Source organism: Salvia miltiorrhiza, chromosome 1 (genome assembly GCF_028751815.1).
Source record: "Salvia miltiorrhiza cultivar Shanhuang (shh) chromosome 1, IMPLAD_Smil_shh, whole genome shotgun sequence".
NCBI classification, from domain to species: Eukaryota; Viridiplantae; Streptophyta; class Magnoliopsida; order Lamiales; family Lamiaceae; genus Salvia; species Salvia miltiorrhiza.
The window spans coordinates 34,018,234-34,030,344 of NC_080387.1; the positions used below are offsets into that span (position 1 = coordinate 34,018,234).

Consider the following 12,111-nt stretch of genomic DNA (forward strand, 5'->3'; position numbering starts at 1 on the left):
CAGATATATATCAAATCAGTTTAATGTTACTTTCAAGCAAGTTATTTCATTACAAAATTTATGAACGGAAAGTTATCTAAGTTATCTCAGCTATTGTCTTGCCATAAAATGTTTCATTTAGTATGATATCTATCTGATGAGGCAATGCTAGTTTAAGTAATCGAATTCGGGTCCTGAGCAGTTGATAGCTATCCTGCCAGGGCTAGTGTACACCCAGGGCCGTGAGTCATCTAACGGGTTGGCCGATCAGGTGTCCGTGAGAGGTGGCCACCTCTCCGGCACACAAGCTTCAGATATGATAAAATACAAGAGAACTTAGACTGATCAGTCGAACTTTAAGAATCACAAATGAATTTAGTAAGCTCGGGCTTATTTCATGAAAAACTCCCTTGCTGTACTGTTTATGATGGCATGACAATTTACAACTTTACGAAGCATGTTATATTTCATAGTAGGCATATGTGCCCACTGAGTACTTTTGTACTCAGACCTGCATGTATTTCTAAATGTGCAGTTGAGCAGTAGCCGGTGGTGATGAAGTGACGAGCATGAATTCCCTTTTGTCTGAAGTTATATATATATATATATATATATATATATATATATATATATATATCAAAGAACTCTTGAGTACATGTCTTCATACATGTAATCAGAACCTTCTTCCGCTGCGTACTTGTCACGACCGGATTTAATTAGGGATAATTAAGCCGGGAAACCATGACTGGGGAAGGGAAATTACGAAGCGGTTTAGAAAGGGGACGCATAAAAGAATACTCAAAGAGCTTGAATACGCGTGAAATATTCCTTAAAAAGGAAAAAGGCATAGTTCGCATAAAAAGGGTACTCAAAGAACTTGTATACGCGTTATATTCCTTAAAAGGAAAAAGGCATCGTTAGGGGCTTGGCTAAAACATTATCAGAGTTTGCAACGGAAGGCATAACTGAAATAATCAGTGTTTACAGCGGAATGCATAACTGAGATACATGTATGAAGACATGTATCCTTTCTGAGCCTACTTTAAGTTCGACAAAAACTCCACTCAGCAACACTTCATCGCCCATCACAGTTCAACCTGCACAAACATAAACAACGAAGGGCTAAGTACAAGAGTACTTAGTGGGCAGTTGCCAAGCATATAACATAACATCAACAACAAAACACAACATCGCATAAGAGGCATAAGTTTCTTTCAAATCCTTTGCTCATTAAACATTTCCAAATTCATAAACAGCATGAGCGCATTCTTCATCATTAACAATCATAAACACGCATCGTGTCGTGGAGAAGGCCTTCCCCAACGAACACGGGCATCGCGCCGTGAAGGGGGCCTCCCTCAGCGGTCACGGCATCGTACTATTGAGGGAGGCCTCCCCCAACAGACGCAAGCATCAAACATAAGCATAAACTTATCAGCGTAAAGCATTCAAGCGTAAATAAGCGTAATCAAGCGTAAATTACATAGGGCGTAAATAGTATAAACAGCATAGCGTAAATCATTTAACGTGCAGCCTAATAAAGCTTAACTCATTTAAGCGTAATAAAGCATACCACACTTGAAGATCCAATTTGCATTTTAAAGCATAACACTTGCATAGCATTTTATTTACGCGTAAGAAATTGCCCACCTGATCCTCGGTATGGAAGAGAGGCGATCTTAAGCTGTAGTATCGTCCTGTGAACCAATTCCTACAAGACAAGTTCTTAACACTTAGCACATACCATAGATAACGAGAATCGTTGTCTACTTAGGGTCTCTGGGTCAACCTATTCCCGAACTTACAACGCATAATCGAACTAGGGATTATGCATTTTACATACATTAGCTTATCTTGATGCCTTATCTAGGTTAACTCACTCATTTTCATAAAAACTTTGCACAAAACATGTCTCAAACTCGTTACGCACATATACTAAATCTTTCATGAAACATCCTTTAAAATAAACTTTGATACATAGAAAATAATTCAACAACTTGAGCTCTTAAGGGGTTGTTTTGCAACAGACACCAAATCTGCCTCGGATCTCCAAATGAGGCTCCAAAAGACATTCTGGAAACTAGACATTTCAAGGATCATTCTCCAATTTGAATCGAATGAAAAAAAGTTCAAACGAGCAAGATATGCCCTCTCAAAGATGGGTATTTAACAAGCAAAAATCTGAAAATTTCAGATTTCCAGATTACAACCAAGTCAGTGAGCTTTCTTTAAAAATTCATATCTCCCTTTACAAAACTCCACTGGGAACCCCAAGGGTCAATCTGGAAACTAGGGAGAGAGCGTAACACTCTCCAGTTGGATTTACCCCAAGAAGGTTCATGGTTTAGAAGATATGATTGTCTAAAGTTAAGTGCACAAAAAGAGTTCAAGTTTGGCAGATTCAGAACATAAATCGGAAAAACCACTTTAGGCTTCACTAAAAATTCTAAAACTGAACAAGTAAGTTCCCAACATGTCAGTGAATATTCACTAGAAAGATAGGCTTGAGAATCAAAGATTTAAGTCGGCCTTTGCGACCTCAAAGTCGTAGGTTTGTAAAACCTACTGGATGGTACAAGGAATAAGAACTAGATTTCAAGAATTTATACCGGTTGTTTCCCTTACTAAAAATGGTGAGGCCGATGCAAAAAGAAATATACGGGAGCCTAGAGTGACATACTCAAGTTTAAAAGGTTTTCACCAATTGAAACTTGACTTATGGCCTCCCAAAGATGGTTTACCAAAAATGTATTCCAGATGGGCAGTGATGTTTAAAAATTCATAAATAAAACATGCGAGCTCTAAATATTCTGAAATTTTACCATAGTATAGAAAGCATATTAGACACGATAAAAAATTAATTTGGGAATTTTTGGGAACCGTTTGGATGGCTGGAATCGCCTTGCAAAACACTGCCGGAGCAGTGTGCTTATGGCAGATTCGCTGCCTTACCTCATACACAGTTTTTCACCCAATAAACTCTACCAAAATAATCATCCAAAATCATAAAACATATCCTCACATAATATAGCACACAAATGTGTAAAAATCCATGGCCATAAAGCATTTTCAGTTGAGAAAAAGCAAAGAAAAACTCACCCTCGAAGCACAACCTTCACTCTAACTTTACGCCTTAGTTTTTCCACGCTCTCCCTTGCTTTGCTACTTCTCTTGGGGCTTCAAGGGATTCTATGGAGTGTGATAATGGTGGAATCAGCCAAATGACTTAAGTGGAGGGAGTAGGTGGGTGTGGGAGGGAGTAGGTGGGAGGAAGTAGGTGATTGAATAAAATAAAAAGTCTTCCGGGTTGTACTATGAAAACTGTAATAATTGTTCAGTGTTTGCTTAAATAAATAGCTCGTGTAGATGCTAAATGCTTAATATAAATAAATATGCAATGCATATAAATTTAATAACTAAATTTACAAATGTTTTTGTAAATCATTTTTGTTGGAATTAAATAAATTTAATTCTCATTCCGGCGTGAATCATCTTAAAACTAAGTTCAAAATGAATTCTAAACTTAATATAAATGGGCGGGGTGTTACATTAAGTAAATATAAAATCTAGTTCCATCTCGCTTAAATAAATTCAGGATCATAAGCTGAATTCATATCAGGATAATAACCGGTTTCATTCACTGATGAAAAATAATAAACACGCATTACTGGATTTAATATATATAAAAGAGCGGGTCACTACAATTCTCAATAGAATTTCATGTTATTTTAGCTAAGTCGGAGCTATCCGAACTTACTAGTTTGACTAAATCATTAAGACTCCAACTTTGTTGTAAATATTCCCTTCGTTGTTAATGTTTAAGTATGTTCTTCTTCGTTTATTTCTCAATCGTTCATCCCCTTTCTATCCCGCTTCTTATCTCCAACCCTTGGTCATGGTTTCCCGGCTTAATTATCCTTAATTAAGTCCGGTCGTGACACCTCCAATACACCATTACTACAGAAATCTTTTTTTTTTCTAAAGTTGCAGATATCTGCATGTAGCAAATCTTATTTTTCAAAATCAGCAGGCTTTATCTCAATCGCTCCAACATATCATTAATGCAGCAATTGTTCTTCGAAGCTGCACATTTTTTTTGTGCAATTAATCACCCCCCAAAAACCACGATCTTAGCAAAAGAAAATCAAGCCAGGATTTCAATTGTCAAATGCTGCAGCAGACTAATTTTCAAAAGATAGCATACTTCTCTCCTCAATCACTTCTCAACACTCTACAACATATCTCCTTCATTACGGGATCAATCTATATTTTTCAAAGGCTGCACAACTTCAACAATAAATCCCCTCCAACCCATACAAAAATTTCAACCATCTTAAATTCTGTTGTCTGCGGAAGCTACTCTATATATTCACAATTATCAGTTCAGTACTCATCACTACACCTATTCACTCCCGCAAAAGCAATACTCCATTGTAGTGAAAATCTTAAATTTCTTAATTGCAATAGCTTAAGTGAGCTCCTTTCGCCGGGCCGTTTCTTCGCCGACCAGCCACTAGGCCGTGAACCGGGAACGTGTACTCGTTCCTCCATCTTCAGGCTACCAAATCCAACAATCGAAAGGCCGAAGCCTTCTCTGTATTTTCCTGACCGAAGGCCGCAATATCCTTCGGCGGCCAATGTCGAATTCCCGACTTAGCCACCGGCCAACTTACGGCCTTCGTTTCTCACTATCCTTACAACGAAAAAGGATCGAGAAACCACCGTTGTGTAGCCTGATCTACCTCGCACGAGGAAAACTAAGTCGTAGACCTTCGCGGCTAAACACAATCGCATAACAACGACCAGAAAACCCCAGCGAACAACTTCCATTAGTGCAAAGTTTCATGTCATTTTAATTTCGTTTACTACCCTTTTAAAAATTCGAGAAGTCTACTGCACATATCTGCTGAAACTGTCATCAGGCAGATGATTAGGTTAATTATTTCAGTAACCATATGTTAATATTTAGCTCTCACAATTTTTATTGTATGAATATATATGTGTTATCTATCTACATATAAAATTTGAGATCATTCCGGTAACATTTGCTATTTTTCAAAAATCTGGACTTTCAGTTGGCAGAAAATGCCGAATCTGGTAGGCGATGGGAAAATCGCTATATCTCTTAAAATACTTGGAGTTTTGCAACATACTTTTTTTTAAAATTAAACTAGACTCAAAGAGGTTTCTATTGATATAAAATTAGACTCCATACAAGTTCGGAGTAAAAGCAGTTTATTAGTTGAAGTTGAGTCTATACAGTTTTATTGAGATTGAAATGATTCAAAATAATTCATATTAAGGATTTTAAAGTTTTATTGTTGATAAAATATCACTTTTAGTTTATAAATGAGCTACTGAGATATATAAATATTCTCTAAATATTTTGAGAAAGATTTCATGAGAAATTGTTGGTAGAATTACATTAGATGGAATAGTTGATAAATGAATTATTGAAGATTTATTAATTGTTAAATGGTTAAAATATTGAAATTATTAGATCTTCTCGAAAATTTCTTTTTATAGTTAACTTCTTTTATTATTTTAAAATATTTTTACAAATTTTCCTAAAATCTCGCAATGAAATTTTCATTAGGAATTAAGCTTTAGAATTTATTAATGACTTAGTAGTTCTTTTAATAGTAGCAATATATATTGGTGATTGGCATTATTAAATGGGGAAAAGGAAAACATTTTATGTTTATAGAATTATTCTTTATTTATAATAGATAAATAAATGAATAATATAAAATGAGATTTCCTACATCCTCAAAGGTACATGAAGTATTTCGATAAAGGAAGAATGATTGTATATGAGTTAGATACAGTCGTTTAAGGAAATATGGGTAGTTAGAGAAAGGAGTGAATTGTGATTCACTGCATTTGTTGTTATCTTTTCTATAATTCACTCGAACACATGTTTTCGTCTTATAAAAGGTTCAAATAAACAAAAGCGTCTGAGTAACCTATCGCGCTAAGGAAAGAGAATCATTATCTTAAGTAGCAAAACACTGCAACCAGGTAGGCATTACTTTCATATATATATCAAGCAAAGTAAATGTTTACATTCGAGCAAGTTATTATTTTCAGAAATATTTGAATTGAAATTATTTCAACTATTGTCTTGCCATAAATGTTTTAGATTTTAGTATGATATCTATCTGCCAGTTTATAATCGAATTCGGATCCTGAGCGGATAGCTATCCTGCCAGGATTAGTGTACACAGAGACCGTGAGTCATCGAGCGGGTTGGCCGGTCAAGTGTCCGTGAGAGGTGGCCACCTCTCCGGCACACAGCTTCAGATATGATAGAATACAAAAGAACTTAGACTGATCAGTCGAACTTTAGAATCACAAATGAATTTAGTATGCTTGGGCCTTTATAAGTAAAAATCTCTGGCTATACTTTTGAAATGGCATGACAATTTACAGTTTATTTATATATATATGATTTTCGGCATATGTTTACTGAGTACTTTGTACTCATCCCTGCATATATTTCTAAATGTGCAGGTTGAGCAGTGATGAGTGATGATGGGGTGTCGTGCAGAGCTTTGTCATATTTACTAAATAAACTCTTGGCGATACATGTCTTCATACATGTATCATGTTCTCATTTCCGCTGCGAACACTCAATTATGATGCAATTTATTCTATTATGTCGGATTATCAATTCAAGTGATTGTATAAACACTTTAATCGGATGCTCATGACCGATTACTAGCTTTTATCTATATATATGTGACTTGTTCTCATATTATATCTCAATCTTAGTTCAAATCCTTTATGATTATTTATCACCCCTTTCTATCCCCTCTCCTAATTTCCCTTCCCTAGTCACGGTTTCCCGGCTTACCTATCCTTAGTTAAGTCCGGTCGTGACATAAATACAAATAATTATTCATTACATCATTGTTTAAACATCTTTTGCAACATTTATATGGTTTTGGTAATTTTTGACGATGAAGCGCAATCTGTTGGTAAGACGTTTTTCCTCCAACCAATAGGTCGGGGGTTCGAGTCATCCTAGGGGCTAGAGTGTGAGTGAGATGTTTCCTTTATTTGATTATAACAATTTAAAAAAAAACATTTATATGGTTTTGAAGTAGTTTAAATTTATAATATTTGTAGATTTTGAAATTTAGAATATAATATTAAAAGATCAAGTCAATTAATATAATATGATGAAAATAAAATATCATTATGTTGGGAACCTTGTGGAATATCCTAATCCTTGTTTTGATGATACCAAAATTCATAGATCTTAATTGTAATAGACTAGAACAGTTTTGAACTCAAGTGTTAGAGTTCGTTTCTAGTTTAGTTTGCGGTTCTGATGACTGAAGACTGAAGGACGAAGGACTGAAGACTGAAGACTGAAGATACCAACTGAAGTATCAGTTGAAGAATCAGTTCGAAACTGATTACTTAATGCGTGCCGCGTGGACTCAGCGGACTGATACTGTCACAGCCCGACCTAAGCTAGTGAATAGTTAAGTCAGGAAAAAGTGTGACTGAAAATAAAATAAGAAAATGAAAAAGAAATAGATCTCAATGAAATCACTAACCTGCTTAAACAATAATTTATCAAAATATTTGGTAATCATAAACAATCTTTTCTAAAGCTCAAAAGCGGACAATTCGCAATACATAATGACAAGTTGTCAAATTTTTAAGTGACATACTTCTCAAAGCTATTGATTCAAAATCTGTACAACATATCAATAAAGTAAAATATACTAAGTGTTGCAGCGAAAATACTTAAGTGGATTACATGTATGAAGACATGGAATCCTGAGCCTAATTTAATACTTATACTTCAAAAGCTTTGCTCTGCTCGCCTCTATCTGCATCATAGCTTAACCTGCATATTTAGAAAACATATGCAGGGCTGAGTACTAAAAAGGTACTCAATGGTCACATGCCGAAATAACTTTAAAGTTTGCTCTTAGAGCTATATATTGAACTTGTCATCTCAAGCATCACACAAGAGTTTTATATAAATAACCTGTGCACGCCAAAACTGTAAAACTTCTATATATATATATATATATATCATAAACTTCATATGCGTCTGCAGACATACTTCTTTGTACTCTACCATATCTGCAATGATAACTGTGTGCCGAGAAGGTGGCCACCTTCTACGGTCACTGACCGGCCGATACGCTAAACCGGCTCACGGTCCTAGACCGGCCGATACGCTAAACCAGCTCACGGACCTAGACCGGCCGATACGCTAAACCGGCTCACGGTCATAGGCCGGCCGATATGCTAGATCAGCTCACGGTCCCTTGTGTACACTAATCCTGTCTAACATCTGGATAGAACAGGATCCGAATTCGATTAACTTCTGGTGCCAGATAGGTATCATACAAACTCATAAAAGTTTGGCAAGTCAATAACTTTAATATAACTTCATTCATGTAGACATCATTAAATAGTGCGCACTTCAGATTTTGAGTTTAGAAAGCCCACCTGATCGTGGTCTGACGACACAAGTGATTCTGAACTAATGCTTCACCTTTTTCCCTTGTATTTTGACCTTCATTATGAATAACTGACTAATAAATAATGAGGAAAATGATATGGACTTGATTTATAAGGAACTAGTGTTTTACCCGTGCGATGCACGAGATTATATATGTTGTTAAAATTTGGTTATTAAAATAAAGATATAAAATAATAAAAAAATATCATAACTTATTTTAAAATTCATCCATTTACGTAAAAGTTCATAGGATGTCTATACCTGATTAAGTAAGACATCAAACAATATAAGCATTTTATTGTAACATTCTGAAAGACACTTTCGTATAATCTCTAAAATAAATGATTTTAAAAATATTTTATTATACAATTGTTATACCAATTATGTTACTGCTAAAATATATTTAAGACTAACATTTTAAATTACTTAAAAATAAAGGTGAAAATAATAATACATGAAAAGACAATTGCAAACTTGTCATCTTATTATTATAAATTTTGGAACACTTCTTTATATACAACATTTGTAGAATTAATAATCTACTTCGTCTTCATTACATATCAAGATTTTCAGACTCCTTCGACTTGTAACTCTAGAAATAACTACATAAAACTGACTGTGACTAAAACAGGCCTATTCAAAAATAAACCCACATGAGAGAGTGATTGACCTTGACTTTGGTTATAGTCATTGCATAAGAAACAATAATAGGGAACTGCTGTCGTTGAAACTTGAGCGGTAGTCTTGGATCAACTGGTATCAGTGACATCCTTGGTATCAATACTTGATGTCCTGCATTATGGTCTGTGAGAACTTTCCCTTCCAAATAAAATAGCCCCATATTTAATTCATTGCAGATCTGACATTATTTGGTTGTAATTTTTTTTACTAAAGACCACATGGTCGGCATGTTTGAGATTAGAGAAATGATGAATATCAAAAGAAGAAGTGAGTATAAGTAAAAATTTCACACCAAAAGTTAGTTTATATAGGCCACGGGGATACACATTTGATGGGAGATATATATGAAACTTATATATTTAATATATTATATTGAATGAGATGCTTTGATAATGAAGTTGATTTTGGTTTGACGATAATAAAAAGTTGTTACATTTTTTGGAGATATATATGAAATGTTGCCAAATTACATATTTCACACTATCACCTCTCTCTCTCTTAGATCTGACATCATGCATGCCTGAGATAGGGCTTCTTCTTCGTCTCCTTTGTTTAGCTGTTAAGATGATACAAAAATCTCATTAATCATGCATACCAATCAATACCTTACTCTACTTAATATGTATTTCATAATTTCGTTGATAGTTGATTGGTATATTAGTATTTTGATTTGTTAGACAAAACATAGAAACATAATCAATATGGGTCATGATTTATGGAGATATGATTGGATGATCTATTGTGTCGTGTTTAGCATTAGTAAGAATATTATTATTATTATTATTATTATTATTATTATTATTATTATTATTATTATTATTATTATTATTATTATTATTATTATTATTATTATTATTATTTGTCATACTTTGCAAAATCACAACAAAAAATTAACACCCACCTTATATAGCCCTTTTTTGTTTATCTCCACAAGATTTAATTGAAAATAATTAGAAATCAATCTATGAGATAGCGTGTAAATCAAAAATAATTTATATGAGATATTGCTACGGGTTCGTAAATAATTTTTTATTCTCTTGAATTCAAAAATAATCTATAGTCTAAAACTGCATGTAAATCAAAAAAGAATATTCACTTTTGCAAATGACTACAAGATCCCATGCAATTTATATGTATTTATATTTCGAATTTTATTTATTGGATGAATATTTCTCACAAAAGATTTAATTGAAATTAGTGATCTACAAAATTTTTACATATAAATTTCATATATAGATGATGGGAATAAATGCCGTTCAATTAAATGTAGATTTAATTACATTAATTAAGAATATAAATATATATATATATATATATATATATATATGATATATATATTATATCTTCCTATAAATTAGTCAACTTTCCAAAAATAAATTGAGTAAAAGGGCGGGAAATTTTTTTGGCTAGATGGACCAGCTTTTATATATGTATAGATACTTGATGTTGGTTTTAAGGTGATGGTTCTACTGAAAATCTTGGCATGAAGACAAGTTGCTATTTTGCAAACTTATCAACAAATCCCAATATGAACTTAAAACCGCGATAGTTATAACTACGGTGTTAATCATTACTCTGCTCACCGCTTATTTAATAGCGACTATTAACTTAGAAATAACATAAATCCTCTTTTCCTCTTCTTAAAAGAACCTGATTTTGAAATAATCTAATGTCTAATTTATGCATAAATACATAGGGTAATAGCATAAATTAATTAATTAATCCAAATCAACATACTAATAAGTTCAGTTCGTCCAAGACTTAAAACCCAATAATAGGAACCCAACATAATTTCCTTTTAGTTAAAACAAAGCCCAAAATTAGGCCCACTAGTAAAATGATCCTAAACCAAATTCACTTTTCCTTCTCTTACGTGTTTGACTTCTCAAATACTTCTCATTCTTAATTTCTTTCTTCTCTCTACGAAGACACCAGAACTCCCTTTCTCCAAAACTGCTCCCTTCCTCTTCTCTTGGCAGGAAGTCGCCGGTCCTCGCCGCCTCCGGTGCGGTGAGATCGGCCCCTCTCTTTTCCTTCTCTTTTCCTACTTCTAAATACCCTAAGTTTTCTGCCTCCCTTCTTCCCCCTGAAATTCGCCCCTCCGGCGAGTCTGAGTCCCGCCGCCACTACCGCCGTCTCCGTCGCACCGCTACCCCTGCCTCAGGTATGCTCCATCGCTGCCCTCTCTCCGCTCTCTCTCTCGTTCTCTTTCTCCTTCTCTCAACCCCTCTCTCTGTCTCGATCTTTCTCTCTCTCTCCTCTTGCTATTGGCGGCCACAGCTGACCGCCGTGGCGCGGGCAGCGCCGACGGTCACCGCCTATCGCGCCTCCGCCGCGGTGGCTCGCGGCTGCTGCTGTTTGTCTCTTCTTCTTCTCCTCTGTTTCTGTTTCTCTTACTTTTCTTTCTTTTCTAGTTTAATAGCTTGTTTAGCAGATCCCTAACTATTTCCTTATTTCAGGAATTGTTGATTCGAGTCCGGCGAGGCAGTCCGTCTCTTGATAGTGCAGCTCAAGTTTCTATTTTTTTCTTATTCTGTAAATTATTCTCTTTTGTTGATTTAGCGATAAAATGATATTTGATGGGGAAAAACATACTATTGTTTTGTAGAAATTAGAGTTAGGGACTGTTGCAACTATGCTTGTATCTACTTGTGAAGTTCTTGGTTATTCCTCTGTACATAAATATTGAATTGTACTGTATGAAAAGGAATACTACCTGCTTGATGAACAGATTTGCTGTGAAAGCTTGTTGGAACAACTGATTGTGGCAGATTTTGTGTTTGGATGAATGTTTGCTGGTATATTTACGATTGGCATAGTTGGGATATACTGGTTTGAGGCGGTTGTGAAAGAGCTGCGTCAAAAGTTGAAGGCTACGTGTTGGCTAGCTACATAATTAGGATTAATCAACTTAATATTCTAACTTATGCTAATAAGCTAGCTATCTGCAAGTTATTAAA

The 12,111-nt window shown here is 34.8% G+C and overlaps 2 long non-coding RNA genes across 2 annotated transcripts; one reads left to right on the forward strand and one right to left on the reverse strand.

Moving 5' to 3' along the window:
* Positions 1-844: 844 nt before the first annotated feature.
* On the reverse strand, positions 845-3,197 carry LOC131021589 (uncharacterized). The gene is made up of 3 exons (XR_009101004.1): positions 3,079-3,197; positions 1,630-1,690; positions 845-1,076 (listed from the first exon to the last, which is right to left on the reverse strand). It is a non-coding gene; the product is annotated as an uncharacterized LOC131021589 (long non-coding RNA).
* A 7,631-nt stretch (positions 3,198-10,828) lies between these two features.
* Positions 10,829-11,881, forward strand: LOC131021594 (uncharacterized). The gene is made up of 2 exons (XR_009101006.1): positions 10,829-11,315; positions 11,611-11,881. It is a non-coding gene; the product is annotated as an uncharacterized LOC131021594 (long non-coding RNA).
* The last annotated feature ends 230 nt before the right edge of the window (positions 11,882-12,111 follow it).